The following is an 18313-nucleotide window of genomic DNA, read 5'->3' as shown; positions in this document are numbered from 1 at the left end:
AAATGTCCATCAGAGAGCCCACAGACTCAGACACCCCAGTGAGAGAGAGAGAGAGGAACAGAGCTGAAGAAGAAGCTCAGAGGCAGCAGAATATTGTCTTAAAGTATTAAAGAATTTGACTTGTTCCACATTGTTGTGGGAAGATTTTTGGCTCAATGCATGGAAAAAAATGTTTTTTATTTTATTTTTAATGTTTTGGATAGGCAATACCTTCATTGTAAAACTATTCAAAGGAATGCAGTGAAAGTCCTCCTCCCACTGTTCCTTATTACCTTCTTTTCCCTTAATTCCTCACTTCTACTCCCGATACTAATCTTAATAGTGCCTTGTTTATACTCCTGTGGATTTTTTTCCTTTTGAGCTCTTTTAACTTATTTTTTTAATTGTGGTAAAATATACATAACATAAAATTTGTCATTTTAACCATTTTGAGTGTGTAGCTCAGTGGCATCAAATACATTTGCTTGGTTAGAGTGTGGTGTTGATAATACCAAGGGTCCAGTGTTCGGATCCCCACACTGGCCAGCCGCCAAAAAAGAAGCATTCATATTGTTGTGCGACCATCCCCACCATCTATTTCCAGAACTTTTTCATCTTGCAAAACCAAAACTCTGTACACAGCAAACAGTAACTCACCATTTCCCCCTCCCCCAGTCCTTGGCAACCACCATTCTGCTTTCTGTCTCTGTGAATTTGACTACTCTATGTACCTCATGTAAGTGGAATCATACAGTACTTGTCCTTTTGTGACTGTCATTTCACTGAGTGTCATGTCTTCAAGGTTCATCCGTGTTTTATCATAAGTCAAAATTTTCTCCCTTTTGGGCCGGCCTCTGGCTCACTTGGAGAGTGTGATGCTGATAACACCAAGGTCACGGGTTTGGATCCTATATAGGGATGGCCGGTTAGCTCACTGGCTGAGCGTGGTGCTGACAACACCAAGCCTAGGGTTAAGATCCCCTTACTGGTCATCTTTAAAAAAAAAAAAAATTCCTTCCTTTTTAGGGCTGGAATAATATTCCATTATATATACTGTATACCACATGTTGTTTATCCATTCATCTGTCTATGGACACTTGGGTTGCTTCCACCTTTTGGCTATTGTGAATAGTGCTGCTATGAACATGGGTGTACAAATGTCGGTTTGAATTACTGCTTTCAGTTCTTTGGGGCATATGCCCAGAAGGGGGACTGCTAGATCATACGGCAATTCTATTTTTTATTTTTTGAGGAATAATATTACTGAGTTTTGAGAGTTCTTTCTATATTCTAGATACAAGTCCCTCATCAGATGTGTGCCTTGCAAATATTTTCTTCCAGCCTGTCATTTATCTTTTCATTCTCTTAGCAGTGTCTTTCAAAAACCGGAAGTTCTTGATTTTGATGAAGTACAATTTATCAAAAAAAATATTTTTTTGGTGGCTGGCTGTGTCAAAAAATTTTTAATGGATCATGCTTTTGGCATTATGTCTAAGGAATTTTTGCTTGACCCAAGGGCACAAAGATTTTCTCCTGTTTTCTTTGAGAAGTTTTTTAGTTTTAGGTTTTACATTTAGGTCAATGATCCATTTTGAGTTAAATGTTGTAATTAAGTTAAATGTTGTAAATGTGAGATAAGGATTGAGGTTTGTTTTGTTTTGTTTTTTCCATATGGATAGCCAGTTATTCTAATACCATTTGTTAAGAAGTTTATCCTTTCTCCATTGAAATGCCTTAGCAGTTTTGTCCAAATTCAGTTGATCATACACTTGTATATGCAGGTCTGTTTCTGGATTCTATTTTGTTCCATGGACCTATATTATCTTCTTACTAGTAACAAACTGTGTCGATTATTGTAGCTTTAGAGAAAGTCATGAAATTAGTGTAAATTCTCCAATTTTGTTCTTGTTTGAAATTGTTTTGACTATTCTAGTTCCATTGCCTTTCCATATAACCATTAAAATCAGCTTGTCAAGTTCTCCAAAAATCTTGCAGAAATTTTCATTAGAATTGCATTGAATCTGGATCCATGTGGGGAGAATTTTTATCTTAAAAATATTGAATCTTCCAATCCATGAATATGATACCTCTTCATTCTTTTTTATGGTTTTCTTTTATTTCCTTCATCAGTGTTTTGTAGTTTTCAGCATACAGATCTTGCACATATTTTGTTAGATTTAAACGTAAGTATTTCATGTTTTCTGGTACTATTGCAAATAATGCTTTCGAAAAATTTTTCCAACTTCCAATTGTTTATTGCTAGTATATAGAAATATATTTGATTTTTTGTATCTTGTATCCTGTGGCCTTGCTAAGCTCACTTATTAGCTAACACTTAATAACACTTATTAATGTTTTAATATAATTTAAAATTGCAACTCAGTCCCTGCCATTCCTGGTCCCTTTTAGTCCACTTCATTTTTTTCTTTTTCTTTTTTCTTGGCATTTGTTACTTTCTAGTGTTCTATAATTTATGTGTTTTACTTAATATTTGTCCTCCCTACCCTATGCCATTAAAAGATAAGATTCACAAGAGCAGAATTTTTTGTCTATTTGATTCACTGATTTATTTCTTAGCACATAGTAAGCATTCAGTACACATCGTTTAGTTGACTAGGCCAATAAATACTCAGAAGTGCTTAATGATAGTGGGGCTGCCTTGAGAGATAAAGTACTTCTTGCCACCTAATGTGTCCTCAGGGGGGTGAAGGGATGGAATGGGGATCAAAGAGAAGACTCAAGCTTTAGTAGGACTGGTCACTTGGGCAAGGTGACTCTTAAACTCTCTTCTAGTCTCATGAAAACACATCTGAAATTTGCCTGATCTAAAGAGCAGTAGTGAAAACATCATATGCTTGAATGGTCTGGTGGCAGGTATGTACTGTCCTGTGCAGTAGAATACAGGAAGGGGCAGGTTATCATGCAGCAGTGGCCAGGAGGAGGCAGGGGATTCCAGCATCCTGATGTTTAAAAGAATCCTCCATTCCCAGAAAGAGGGCATCAGGGAGTCAGTGCCCATGAACTCCTTAATCACAGCTGCTGCTCAGGGCCACAGAAGGAGGGGAGAAGGCTGGCTCGTAGAGACCCAGATGCCCCTCTTTACTGACGGTGTGATTACCCCCTTTGCCTCTCCACTAAGGCTAACTGGCAGAAGGGTAAGTTATAGGTGGGTCTTGTTCACTGCGCCAGCTCAGAGCCTAGCTCCGTGCCTGAAACAGGGAGGGATCCCTAGTGTTTGCTGACAGACTAACACTCATACCCTGAAAGGGCACAGTAAGGAAAAGAGACTGGTGGATGTAATGATTACAGGCAACAGATTGTTCTAAACAACTCTATTTGGAGAAGTCTATTCTTGAAAAAAATCTTCAGCGTTCCTTTCCACTCTCACTGTCAATCATCTCAATCTCTGGTATTGCCCAAGTCTTTGTTTTTACCACAATATTTGACTTAATGAATGATACAGTTGATAATTTACAAGGAAGTTATTTCTAAAACTTGTGGTTCGAAAATCATTTGTCTTTTATACTGTAGTTGTTTTTGTTTTTGTATTTAACGGTGTTGAAGTGCTTACCTTTTTCCACAAGCTGTTTTTAATGGTAAAAATTGGGAGGGAAATCGTAACTGGCAAAAGAGGTTAAATAAATTATGGTAGGGCCGACCCTGTGGCTCACTCGGGAGAGTGCGGCGCTGGGAGCGTAGCGGTGCTGGGAGCGCCGAGGCCGCGGGTTCCAATCCTATATAGGGATGGCCAGTGCGCTCACTGGCTGAGTGCGGTGTGGACGACACCAAGCCAAGGGTTGCGATCCCCTTACCGGTCACGAATAAATAAAAATAAATTATGGTATCTTCATTAAGTAAAATATTTGCAGCCACTGCAATGATGTGAGATTTTATTTACTGTCATGGAAGAGTGTTCATAAGGCATTACCAAGTGAAAGAAAAGCAGGTTATAAAACACTGCATAACGCGATTTCATTTTTGTTTGTTTTTAAAATCTTTTACATATTTTAAAATATTAACACGCGAATATGTAAACACATAAAATATAAATATACACAAATTCTAGAACAATATGCAACAAAATGTTGACAATAACTATCTCTGGGTTTTCAGGGCGTTTTCGTACGCTTTTGTTTGTATTTGTTATACCAACTTCCTTTATGATTGGGAAAAGCAAAAAAGCTATTGTCATTTTGTGAAAACCATTAAATTAAGTGCAATACATTTCCCTGTAAGAACACGGCTCTGGAATTATAATGTGAGTCAAATAGAAACAAACAAGAACTAGATGTAATATGGATTTTCACAAACCCAGCTGTTGCCCAGCTCTCTCTTGACCCCCAGAGCTGTCTGTCCTCCCTTGCCAGCCTGTGCCCATTACAACCGCCCACAATCCCAAGCCCTGGTGCTCAGCACGGCCAGCCTGGGCTGGCCCCTCTCCCTGAGCCGGCCTGCATGAGATGGAAAATGTGTAGCAGTGCAGAGTCCCAGCTGCCAGGGAGCCTGGGGTAATGTTGCCGTTGATAAAGCCACTGTCCATTGAGCAGGGGTGAACCTGTGTAACCTCTGGGCACAGAAGTTTTTCTCCCTCCCTTCCTTCCCCCTCCCTTGCTCTTTCCCTCCTTTCTCCATCCCTTCTCTATCCCTTCTCTCTTCCTTCTTCCTTCTCCTCGCTTCCTTCCTCCCTTTCCCCTACTCCTTCACTCCTTTCTCTCTCTCCCTTCTGCATCCCTCTTCTCCCCTCTCCCTTCTCCCTTTCCTCCTCCTTTTCTCCTTCCCTCCCTCCCTTTCTCTTCCCCTCTTCTCTCCCTCGTCCCTTCCTCTTTCCGTCCCTCTCTTCCCCTTTCCTTCCCTCATTCCCTCCACATCTCCCAAGCACCTGCCAGGCACTAGGCACACAGTGATGAATCACCCACAGTCCCCCTTAAGGGACCTGCGCTCTGGAGAGGGAAGCAGGTGAGTCCCAGAGTTCACACTGTGTGCTCAGAGCCCTAAGTGGAGGAGGGGATCCCTGCACTGAATCCTGAAGGGTGCAAAGGCCAGGAAAGAAGGTGGACAAGGGCCTCATACTTATGGGCATGTCAGCTGATGCTTCAGGTTCCCAACCAGTACCCCTGCTCCACACAACCAGCCCTGCACAGAAGCCCTCCTTGGCTTGGTAGCCTCCCTGACCATCTTGTGCTACTGCCTCCCTGGCAGCCCCACCCGTCTGGTCTGACTACAACAGCAGCCGTAACTGCAGGACTGGGCTAGCCCCATAAATACAGCTGAATCAGGGGATGTCTTCATGCTCCTGCCAGGTCATTTCCAGGTTTGATAGTTCTCACCATCAGGTTGGCAATTCTTCCTTATTCTGAGTACAGATCCTTCCTGCTACATTTAATCCAGTGTACTTTGTTTTATCTCTAAGGTTTTAAAGCATGAAGAAAAACTAGTCTCCTTGCTCTGTGGGAGAACAGCTCTTCATCTTCTAGAAAGCTGTGATTAGATTTGTCCTTCCTTTGTTGTTAAGCCCCTAGGGCTGCTTTAAGCAAAGGTGTGAGCCCACTTTAAGCAGGAATGTGTTTGGAAATCTTTCTCACTACTCTTGTCTCTACCAGACCCTCCTGGGCACTCTGATACACTTGCCATTTTTGGACCATAATCTGATTAAAGACCCATTCAGAGATTATTAGTTCATATGGAACATGGATTGTCTCTGTGGATAAATCCACAGCCCTCTCCAACTTCTTCCTGGTAACTGTTTTAAAAGGTGTCCCACGTGAAGATAGACCTTGGAGAGGTCAGTTTCAGGATGAGTCAACCCAGAGCTTAGACGTGGGAGCTGGAGACCAGGAAGAGAGGATTAGAGCAAGGGTGAGACCCACCGAAACAGTTTCATGAAAGGAGAACAGGGGCTAACCAGTTGGCTCAGTTGGCTAGAGTGCAGTTATAAGACCAAGGTCAAGGGTTTGGATCAAGGCCAGCTGCAAAAAAAAAAAAAAAAAAAGAACAAATAAACTTGTGCTGTTTGGCAATAAAAAAAAAGAAGAGAGAAAGACGGATTGGAGAGGTCGCTGCTGGAAGCCATCTGAAAGGGGCATCCATCAGGGAGGTTGGTTTGGAAGAGCTGGAGTAAGGTTGGAGGGGGCTTTCATCAGACTGGGGCAGTGGATCTTGCCAGCATGCAGCAGAATCTGGAAAAGCTGCCTTGGCAGAGCTCCCACCAGAGCCAGGAGGGACAGAGAGACCCTAAGGTTGGGGCATGTGAAGGACTTTGGGGTTGGTGTGGCTACACAGGCCTCTACTTACTTCCTTCCTGTACTCTATCATCACTGATGGCCCATCTCAAAACCTTCTGAGCACATCCTGGATGCTCTCCAGCTCCAATGCCCCACCCACCTTATCTTCCTGGAAAGGGGGTGGGGAAAAAAAGGTGCTACAGTGCGCCCATTTGATCTTTGCCCTCGCCTTGTGCGTTTAACCTCCGACTCATCCCAGGCATGCAGCTTCACCTGCATGTGATAGGGGCATGTTTTGGTGTCTTCCCTCATGCCAAAATCAGTTCAGCTCAGGCAGGAGGTGACTGGAGGCACCCTGGGGCACACCTCTGGTCTTTAACTGGCTGTTGGGACTGGGGGCAGAGCAAGCTGAGATACTGCTTAGGGCCTTTGCTGTGTTCTCTATGGTAGAAGGCAGCTTGTGCCCCTAACTCCTTCATCCACCCACAACCCACATTCCAGGCAGGAGGGCCAACCAAGTCTGTGGGCCAGAGAACTCGCATCCTCTCTTCCTTGTGAGCACACCCTGCCATGGTGCTCCCCAGGAGAGAGCCACACAGACAAGCCCCACCCTCCTATTCTACTCTGCTCATCCAGCAAACGCTCCCAGAATCCTTCCTGTGCACCAGGCTCTCTGCCCATGGCTGAGCATTTAGGCCTAAATGAGACAGAGCCCCTCTGTGGCAGCCTGCATCCAAAATGCCCCCCAGGGATCCTGGTTTGTTGGTATTCATGCCCTCTCATGTTGAATCAGGGCTGGCCTGTGCAACCAATGGATTATAGCAAGTGTCAGCCAATGACTTCAAAGGTGGAATCATAAAAGGCATTGTAGATTCCACCTCACTTTCTTGAATGACTCCGGATCTGCCACCCTCTAGCTGTGTGACTTTAGGCTGCTTCCATCCTCCCCTGGGATCCTGAGCTAGATTTGTGAGTTTTTGGACCACTGTATGCACAACATATTCTGCAGTGGCATGAAGAAGTGAGTGAAGACTCTCCCATGAACTACACACACTGAAAGAGCAGCGGCCACATCTCAATGTCTCGGTACCTCCCACAGTGGGGGAGGGTGCTGAGCCCCTGGGATGTGCTGTACCCTGCACTGTACATAACACAGAGAGCCCAGTGGGCCTTGAACAGTAATTGGGCAGAGGGTGTGCAGTACTCCCCTTGGGCCTGACTCTGTGGCTTCAGCCCAGCCTTGGGTAGGCAGATATTTCCTAGGAGATATGAGAGACACCAGCTGACAGCCCACAAAGGCTTTTCTCCCAACTTGTTTACGGATGTTCAAGCCCACAGACAAGTTGCAAGAACAGAACAATGAACATGCATATACCCTTCACCTGGATTCCCTTTTGCTTCATGTCTCTTGGTATACCTGTTTTTGTGTAAAAAACACAGTTTTTTCAGAACCATTGGCGAGTTGGAGACACACGACATTTTATCTCTAAACCAGTATCTCCTAAGAACAGGAAGTCTACAGAACCACAATACAATGACACTCAAAAAGCTTTGCATTGGTAAACTCCACTATCATACGTATTGTTCTTATTTCATTTTCCCTGGTGGTTCCAAAAGTATTTACTTATTTATTTATTTTTTAAATTTTATTTTGTCTATATACAATGTGGTTGTTTATTGTGGCCCGAAACCTCCCTCCCTCCTCCCTCTCCCCTGTCCCTCAAAGTCCTTTCTGTTTGCTTGTCATATCAACTTCAAGGAATTGTAGTTGTTATGTCTTCTTCCCCGCCCCCCCCCCGGGTTTTGTGTGTGTGTGTGTGTGTGTGTGTGTGTGAATTCATTTATTTATTTTTAGCTCCCACCAATAAGTGAGAATATGTGGTATTTCTCTTTCTGTGCCTGACTTGTTTCACTTAATATAATTCTCTCAAGGTCCATCCATGTTGTTGCAAATGGCAGTATTTCATTCTTTTTTATAGCTGAGTAGTATTCCATTGTGTAGATGTACCACATTTTCCGTATCCACTCATCCGATGATGGACATTTGGGCTGGTTCCAACTCTTGGCTATTGTAAAGAGTGCTGCGATGAACATTGGGGAACAGGTATACCTTCAACTTGATGATTTCCATTCCTCTGGGTATATTCCCAGCAGTGGGATAGCTGGGTCATATGGCAGATCTATCTGCAATTGTTTGAGAAACCTCCATACCATTTTCCATAGAGGCTGCACCATTTTGCAGTCCCACCAACAATGTATGAGAGTTCCTTTTTCTCCGCAACCTCACCAGCATTTATCGTTCAGAGTCTTTTGGATTTTAGCCATCCTAATTGGGGTTAGATGGTATCTCAATGTGGTTTTGATTTGCATTTCCCGGATGCTGAGTGATGTTGAGCATTTTTTCATATGTCTGTTGGCCATTTGTATATCTTCCTTAGAGAAATGCCTACTTAGCTCTTTTGCCCATTTTTTAATTGGGTTGCTCGTTTTTTTCTTGTAAAGTTGTTTGAGTTCCTTGTATATTCTGGATATTAATTCTTTGTCGGATGTATATTTTGCAAATATTTTCTCCCACTCTGTTGGTTGTCTTTTAACTCTGTTAATTGTTTCTTTTGCTCTGCAGAAGCTCTTTAGTTTGATATAATCCCATTTGTTTATTTTTCCTTTAGTTGCCCGTGCTTTTGGGGTCGTATTCATGAAGTCTGTGTCCAGTCCTATTTCCTGAAGTGTTTCTCCTATGTTTTCTTTAAGAAGTTTTATTGTTGCAGGGTGTATATTTAATTCTTTAATCCATTTTGAGTTGACTTTAGTGTATGGTGAAAGGTGTGGGTCTAGTTTCATTCTCCTGCATATTGATATCCAGTTCTCCCAGCACCATTTGCTAAAGAGGCAGTCTCTTCCCCAGTGTATAGGCTTGGTGCCTTTGTCAAAGATCAGATGGCTGTAGGTGTGTGGGTTGATTTCTGGATTCTCTATTCTATTCCATTGATCAGTGTGTCTGTTTTTATGCCACTACCATACTGTTTTGGTTATTATAGCTTTGTAGTATAGTTTAAAGTCGGGTAGTGTTATGCCTCCAGCTTTACTTTTTTTGCTCAGCGTTGCTTTGGCTATGCATGATCTTTTGTTATTCCATATAAATGTCTGGATAGTTCTTTCCATTTCTGAGAAAAATGTCAGTGGAATTTTGATGGGGATTGCATTAAATTTGTATATCACTTTGGGTAGTATGGACATTTTCACTATGTTGATTCTTCCAATCCAAGAGCATGGGATATCTTTCCATCTTCTTGTATCCTCTCTAATTTCTCTCAGCGGTGGATTGTAGTTTTCATTGTAGAGATTTTTCACATCCTTCGTTAACTCAATTCCTAAGTATTTTATTTTTTTGGTGGCTATTGTAAATGGGCAGGCTTTCTTGATTTCTCATTCTGCATGTTCACTATTGGAGAAAAGAAATGCTACTGATTTTTGTGTGTTGATTTTGTATCCTGCTACTGTGCTGAAATCATTTATCACCTCCAAGAGTTTTTCTGTAGAGGCTTTAGGCTGTTCGATATATAGGATCATGTCATCTGCAAACAGGGACAGCTTGACTTCATCTTTTCCAATCTGGATGCCCTTTATTTCCTTCTCTTCTCTGATTGCTCTGGCTAGTACTTCCAACACTGTGTTGAATAGGAGTGATGAGAGTGGGCATCCTTGTCTAGTTCCTGTTCTTAAAGGAAAAGCTTTCAGCTTTTACCCATTCAGGATGATATTGGCAGTGGGTTTGTCATATATGGCTTTAATTATGTTGAGATACTTTCCCTCTATACCTAAGTTATAGAGGGTCTTTGTCATGAATGAGTGCTGAATTTTATCAAATGCTTTTTCAGCATCTATAGAGATGATCATTTGGTCCTTGTGTTTGAGTTTATTAATATGGTGTATCACATTTATTGATTTGTGTATGTTGAACCAACCTTGCATCCCTGGGATGAATCCCACTTGATCGTGGTGAATAATTTTACGTATGTGTTGCTGTATTCTATTTGCTAGTATTTTAGTGAGGATTTTTGCATCTATATTCATCAAGGATATTGCCTGTAGTTTTCTTTTTTGGTTATATCTTTACCTGGCTTTGGTATCAGGATGATGTTTGCTTCATAGAAAGAGTTCGGGAGATTTGCGTCTGTTTCAATCTTTTGGAATAGTTTGTAAAGAATCGGTGTCAATTCCTCTTTGAATGTTTGGTAAAATTCTGCTGTGAATCCATCTGGTCCTGGGCTTTTCTTTGTTGGGAGCTTTCTGATAACAGCTTCAATCTCCTTTATTGTTATTGGTCTGTTCAGATTTTCTACATCTTCATGGCTCAATTTTGGGAGCTTGTGTGTGTCCAGAAATTTATCCATTTCCTCCAGATTTTCAAACTTGTTGGCGTATAGTTGTTTATAGTAGTCTCGAATGATTCCTTGTATTTCAGATGAATCAGTTGTAATATCGCCTTTTTCATTTCTAATTTTTGTTATTTGAATCTTCTCTCTTCTTTTTTTGTTAGCCATGCTAATGGTTTGTCAATTTTATTTATCTTTTCAAAAAACCAACTTTTTGATTCATTGATCTTTTGTATTGTTTTTTGGGTTTCAATTTCATTCAGTTCTGCTCTGATCTTAATGATTTCTTTCCGTCTGCTAACTTTAGGTTTGGATTGTTCTTGTTTTTCTAGATCTTTAAGGTGAAGTGTTAGGTTGTTCACTTGCCATCTTTCCATTCTTCTGTGGTGAGCATTTAATGCAATAAATTTCCCCCTTAATACTGCTTTTGCAGTATCCCACAGGTTTTGGTATGATGTATCATTATTTTCATTAGTTTCAATAAATTTTTTGATTTCCTGCTTGATTTCTTCTTGGACCCATAAGTCATTAAGTAGAATGCTGTTTAATTTCCATGTGTTTGTATAGTTTCCAGAATTTTGTTTGTTATTGATTTCTAGTTTTAATCCATTATGGTCTGAGAAAATACATGGGATAATTCCAATTTTTTAAAATTTGTCGAGACTTGATTTGTGACCTAATATGTGCTCTATCCTGGAGAATGATCCATGTGCTGATGAGAAGAATGAATATTCTGAGGTTGTTGGGTGGAATGTTCTGTAGATATCTGCCAAGTCCAATTGGTCAAGAGTATTGTTTAGATCTTGTGTTTCTCTGCTGATTCTTTGCCTAGATGATCTGTCCAATATTGACAGTGGGGTGTTCAGGTCCCCTGCTATTATGGTATTAGTGTCTATTTCCTTCTTTAGGTCTAATAGAGTTTGTTTTATAAATCTGGCTGCTCCAACATTGGGTGCATACATATTTATGATTGTTATGTCTTCTTGATGGATCAGTCCTTTTATCATTATGTATTGTCCCTCATTGTCTCTTTTTATGGTTTTTAGTTTAAAGTCTACTTTGTCAGATATAGGAATACCTACTCCAACTCGTTTTTCTTTTCTGTTTACATGGTAAATCTTTTTCCATCCTTTCACTCTTAGTCTATGTGAGTCTTTATGGGTGAGGTGGGTCTCTTGAAGGCAGCATATAGTTGGGTCCTCCTTTTTGATCCAGTCAGCCAGTCTGTGTCCTTTGATTGGGGAATTTAAGCCTTTTACATTAAGAGTTGTTATTGAATAGTGTTGATTTATTCTTAGCATTTTGTTGATTGTTGTTTGGTTGTCTTAGGTGTCTTTTGTTCCTTGCTTTCTGATTTACTGTTTGTTTTCTGTGTTTGTTGGTTCCGTAGGTTATAGATAGCCTTTTTGTTTGTTTGTTTTCTCCTCATGAATGCCATTTTTATTATACTAGTGGGTTTAGATTTTTCTTGGGTTTTTATGGCAGTGGTAGTTATTTTTCAGGAACCAAACCCAGTACTCCCTTGAGAATTTCTTGTAAGGGTGGTCGTGTGGTGGTGAACTCCCGCAGTTTTTGTTTATCTGAGAAATATACTATTTGCCCTTCATTTCGGAAGGATAGCCTTGCAGGGTAGAGTATTCTTGGCTGAGAATCTGTGTCTTTTAGTATTTTGAATATATCATCCCATTCCTTTCTGGCTTTTAGGGTTTGTGATGAAAAGTCTGTTAGCCTGATTGGGGCTCCCTTATAGGTGATTTGACGCTTCTCTCTTGCAGCTTTTAAGATTCTCTCTTTGTCTTTGAGTTTTGCCAATTTGACTATAACATGTCTTGGAGAAGACCTTTTTGGGTTGAATACGTTTGGAGATCATTGAGCTTCCTGGATCTGAAGATCTGTGATTTTTCCTATACCTGGGAAGTTTTCTGCCACTATTTTGTTGAATATGTTTTCAATGCAATCACCTTTTTCCTCCCCTTCTGGAATACTCATGACTCAGATATTTGAGCGCTTAAGGTTGTCTGATATCTCTCTCAGATTTTCTTCAGTGCCTTTGAATCTTTTTTCTTTTTTTTTTTTTATCTGCTTGTGTTATTTCAAACAGCCCATCTTCAAGTTCAGAGGTTCTCTCTTCAACTTCCAGAAGCCTGTTGGTTAAACTCTCCGTTGTGTTTTTTATTTCACTGAATAACTTCTTCAGTTTGGCAAGTTCTGCTACATTTTTTTTCAGGGCATTGATTTCCTTGTACATTTCCTCTTTCAGGTCCTGTATACTTTTCCTCGTTTCATCATGATGTCTAGCTGAGTTTTCTTGTATCTCATTCAGTTCCCTTAGAATTATCACTCGAAATTCCTTGTCAGTCATTTCAAGGGCTTCTTGTTCTATAGGATCTAGAGCTTGAGATTTATTATCTTTTGGTGGTGTACGTTTTTGATTTTTGGTATTTCTGGTATCTTTTCTTTGATGTTTATTCATTGTGGCAGGGGGTTTCACAGTCCACAGGTTTGACACTATTGACTGACTAAGATGTTGCTGTGGTTGCCAATTTGGTATGGCTACCTCAGTGACTCCCTGTTCCCTGCGCTCTGGCCCCGGGCTGCTGGGATGCGCCGAGGCACCCCAGAGCGTGTGGTCTCTGCAGAGCTTCCCCTTCCCCTGCAGGATGTCTCTCTGTTCTGTGCGCACTAGCCGGGGCTTGGGATGGAGCCGGGCTGGCAGTGAAGCCTACCTGCTGCTGGATTGCATGGCAGCAGCGTGGACCCTGTGGAGTTCCCGCCTCCCCTGCCAGACGACTCCCCGCTCTGTGTGCACTGAGCTGGGCTGGGAATGAAGCTGGGTGGCTGCAGTGAAGTCTACCTGTTGGATCACGCAGTGGCGGCCGGCAGGGTGTGTGGTCTCCGTGGAGCTTCTGCCTCTCCCGCTGGACGTCTCCCTGTCTCCGCTGCAGGTTAATTCGCTTCCAGCTCCAGGGAAGGGCGGGTGGGGGCGGGGGGGGGGTCAGAAGCCGCTGTCACCGCTGCGGCCCGGCCCGGGTTGACACAGGCCGGCTCAGGCCTCCACTTTCCAGTCTGCAGCTGCGGCTGCGGCTGGCGCACCAGCGGGTCGTGCGCGCGGGCTAGGGGGAAGATTCCCGGTTCTAGGCAGGGTAAAGACACCCTTTCCAAGCCGTTCCTTTGTGCCGATTCTGCTACAGCTGCTTCTGGCGCAGGCCTCAGGCTGCTTCTATTCGTGGCGGAAAAGCGGCAGGCAGCTCTCCTCTTCCGCCATCTTGACCTCCACTGTAGTGTTGAGCAAAGGGAAGGCTCTGGTTTCAGGGCACAAAATGAGTGTCACAGAGAAATCCTGCGGCTCCGGGGGCTCCCCCACGGGTCGAGCCGGAGCAGCTCCGCACTTTCGCCGCAGAGATAGAGAATAGACGGCTGCTCCTCTGGTGGCGGCGGCAGCGGCTCCTCTGCAAACTTCTCCAGGACCCAGCTCCGATCTGCGGGCTAGAACATTTTCAACACTGTGCCTGTACACAGCGCAGAAGATCTATAAATCTGCAGCCAAATCCAAGAGAAGTCGGCTCGGGTCGGTCACACCGTCAGGTGCCGGCTGCCCTCGGCGCTGACCTTCGCGGCCGAAGCTGTAGCAGAGGCTGCGGCCGCCATGTTCCCAGTCTCCCCCAAAAGTATTTTTTATAGCTATTTTTTTTAAAGCCAGGAGCCAATCAAGGATCAATCAAAGCATTTTATGTATGTCGTGAATCTTTATGTAGAACAGTTCCCCTTCCTTTTTTGTCATCCGTGACACCTACATTTTTTTAAGAATCCAGGCCAGTTGTTTTGTAAAATGTCCCTCAGTATGGATTTGTCTGCAGCTTCTGCATAATTAAATTCAGTGTATGCATTTTTGGCAGGAATAGCACAGTTGGGGTGCTGCGTCCTCGGAACAGCTCATCAGGGAGCACTTTCCCACTGTTGGTGTTCTTATTTTTGATCCCACAGGTTGTCATGGAGGAGAGAGTTTTTCAGAGAGGCTTACAGCCTCTCAGACCCTCACTCCACAGGCCACCCACACTGGAGGTTTCCCTGTGAATGTGAGAGGTGGCACTCTCTGTGACTTTGAGGGCCTGAAGGTGATAGGGGCAGGGCCAGAGCTGCTTCCCAGGGCCCCTAACCCCTACCCCAGCCCTGTGGTTCTGTGGAGGGCATGAGGCTTGCTCTCCTGGGCCCTGCCTTTGTAGACTTTTCAGAGAGCACCAGAGAGGAATGCCATTATTCAGGATCATAGAAGCAACCCCCAATTATATTTGTGACACTTTTCAATTCACAAAGGACTTTCCTGTTCATTTCCAGTCGTGAATAATAAGGGTTACCACCTCATTGAGTACCTGCTACCGGGCTCTGTGTTAAAAGCATCACATGCATTAGGATCATCTTGGGTACTACTGTCACCTTCATTGTATGGATGGGGAAATGGAGGCCCAGAGAGGTTAAACAGCTTGCCTGAGGTCACTTGGCTAGGAAACAGCAGTCCTGGGACTGAGCCCTGGCCCCTTTGAATCTCTGGGTTAAGGTGCTAAGCACCATGCTGCATGATCTCCTTTGATCATCTCGGCAAACCAGGGAGCTGAGCAGGGTAGACATGGAGACACCCATATGCAGATGAAGGAAATAAGGCCCATAATGGTGGTGTGTTATGACAAAATTTGTGGAACTAGAACCAGCCCAAGAACTTCTGATTCCTGGCCTAGTACTCTTGCCACATCTCAGGCTGCTGTGGGACCAAGGCCAAAGATGCCAAGGGTGCTGACAGTCATCTGCCAAAAGGATGGGCAGACAGAAGGGTGACAGCAGTGACAGTCTCTGCACCACTCCCCCAACACAGCCACGCCCTGAGCAGAGAGACCCCACCTTGATGAAAGACAATCTGAACCACCTTAGCCTGCTGACCACACCCCCTCCTGCCTGCCACACCCTGCCTCTCCCTGGCTGGGGAGAGAATCATCCTGCCCCAGCCACCAGTCATCCCCTTTCGTCAAGGCATACACATTTTAGGAGGAAGTGGATGGCTTCTCTGGGAAAACCCTTGTCTGGCCCGAAAGACTAGAGCAGCAGGTTTCTTGAACCCTGGTTTCAGAGGATAAGCCCAGAATTCTAGGCTGTAGGCTTAGCAGGAATGGGGTGGGGGAGGGGCCTGGAGTCTGTGACAGGCGATGCATGAGACAAGAAAAGCCAGAGAGCATAGGGAAAAAGGTCTACCTGTTGCCCACCCTGCAAATCCTAGATCAAAGTTCACCTTTTCCATGAAGCCCACCCCAGTTATCCCAGGGCCCACCCAGCTCTTGTCAACTGTATAGGAAAGTGTTTGTTCTGCTTTAACCACTGGGGCAAACTTGTGCCACCTCTTCTACAGTACAAACTGGGGAGCATCTTTGTACAGAATAGCAAACTTGCCTGATAACAAGCTGTGTATGTAATGGGTACTCAGTACATGCTCTGGTTAGCCGAAAAAATTGAAAGAATTCAGTCATTCATCTGTTCATTCATTCATAAAAATAATTAATGAACAACTATCTTGAGCTAGCCTCTTCTAGGTGCCCTTGACCTCGGGTGCTGACATTCTAGCACTGGGAGACAGACCCGGCAGATTAATAAGCTCATAATACGATGCCAGGGTGTGATAAGCCTAGGAAGAAAGAGTGAATGGATGAATGACATGGAAAATTAAGGATAGGAGAAAGTGGATAAAGGACCCAGGAGAGAGAGTCCTCCTATCCTCTGACCATCCTGCAACCCAGCCGCACTGTGGATCCAGCCCACGTTCACCCCGAGGACAGGCACTCTACGGAGAGCCTGGGCTTTGCCTGAGGTGGACAGCCTGCTGGCCTGGCCTTACATTAGCCAGAGAGAAAATGTTCTGAGAAGGGATATTTTTCCCTGGGCTTCTGGAATGGTGGCCATTTTTCCTCCCAAGGGCACCAGAAATAAAATTGCTGGTCACTTGAGGGAGAAACTGAGAGCTTGGCCCACCACTAAGACCAAGGACAGCCAGGAAAGCGGACAGCTGCCTGGGGCACTCAGAAAAGGGCAGTAGCATCAAAATACTGTGGGGTGGGGCGGGGACCATCCTCCAAGCCTGGGGTGAGCGGGGACTGGAGCATCAGCAGAAGAATCTATCTTCCCTCCCTCTGTCAATCCCTCAACGTGGCCATCCTTGGCCTCCCTGTGGACATTGTACTCCTGGCCCTCTCTCCCGATATCATTTTATCCCCATGGCACTTCCCACCCTCCCACATGCTTCACTTATCTACTGTGTTTGTCAACCGCCCCCACTCCCCCTAGAATGCCAGCTTCACGAGGACAGGGATTCCTGCCTCTTTTGTTCACTGCCATATTCCAGCACTTAGAACAGTGCCTGGCACACAGCAGGTGCTCAAAGAATATTACTCATTCCTTCCTCCATCTTCCCAAACTCTCCCCAAGTGCCTGCTCTGTATCCCGCACTGTGCTATGGGCAGGGGAGAGACTTATTTATAAATAAGACATCACCCCTGACTAAAGGAGCTTATGGTCCACTTGGGGATGGCTTACTGTAGAAGGCTGTGTGTGCCCCCCCCCACCTCATCCCCAAGTCCTCTGCCCTATCCCATCCCTCACCTTGGACATTTAGTAACTGGGCCCATAGGGCCTCCAGAGCTAATGTTTGCCATTGCCATGCTTTCTGTGGTCTCTCCTCCTTCTCAAATACTCTGTAGGGGGCATTAAGTGATGGCCCCACTGTCTAAGGGTGCAGTACCCCACATATGAGACAGAGGTCCCACCAGCAGCGTGGCTGGGAGGATCCTGGCTGAGGAAAAGAGGAAGGGGGCATGCTGGAAGGAGAGGCCGGGGAAGCAGAAGAGTGCCGCCTGCAAACCCCACACAGGGTGAAGTCACTGCAGGTCAAGGGTGGGGCCTCTCCTGGTGACTTATGTCCTGGGTGGGGCTGGGATAGCTGTTAAGTGATGCCATGCAGCTTGTCCAGCCAGAGAGAAGACTGCGCATGAGTGGCGGAAAGGCAACAGAGGGGGCGCTGCAGGGGGGCGGGCTCCCCTGGGCAGGGGGCACCTTGCAGCTGGAAGTGGCTTTGGAGATGACTTATTCATACCCCTCATTTTACACATGAGGCCTCAAGCCCAGAGAGGCTAAGAATTTGCCCAAGGACACCCAGAGGGAAAGGCAAACACAGAACCCAGACTTAGACCAGCCATCTTTCCACCATTCCACGCGTGCCTGCCTTGATTCCTCAAACTTAATATCGTCTTTCTCTGGAGAATCTCAAGTGGCATGTACTCTTTTATTGCTCCAGCCACTGGAGGGAAATGAACAGGTACTGGGCACATGCCACATGCCAGACACCTTGTGGGGCTCCTACTGGGCACATGCCACATGCCAGACACCTTGTGGGGCTCCTCACTGTGTTATATCTTAGAATTCTCACCGAGACTCCACAGGGCATTATTGTTGCTATTTTACAGATGAGAGAGTACAAGCTCAGGGAGGTTAACAACTTACCCAGCGTCACACAGCTGCTTAAGAAGCGGAAGTGAAACCAGGGACTTCAAATATCTGGTTTTCCTTCGGCTTCCCCACCACCTCCCCACAGAGACCAGACCACCCAGGCCTGTAGGCTGTGGAGACTCCTTGACAGTTGGCTATGACACATGGAAAGGAGTTCAGAGAAGATTTCTATACTGGAAAAGGCTTCTTAGGGTC

This window comes from Cynocephalus volans, chromosome 3 (assembly GCF_027409185.1).
Source record: "Cynocephalus volans isolate mCynVol1 chromosome 3, mCynVol1.pri, whole genome shotgun sequence".
Classification (NCBI taxonomy): domain Eukaryota; kingdom Metazoa; phylum Chordata; class Mammalia; order Dermoptera; family Cynocephalidae; genus Cynocephalus; species Cynocephalus volans.
The sequence above is the reverse complement of the archived record's forward strand: the minus strand, read 5'-3'. Positions refer to the sequence as shown.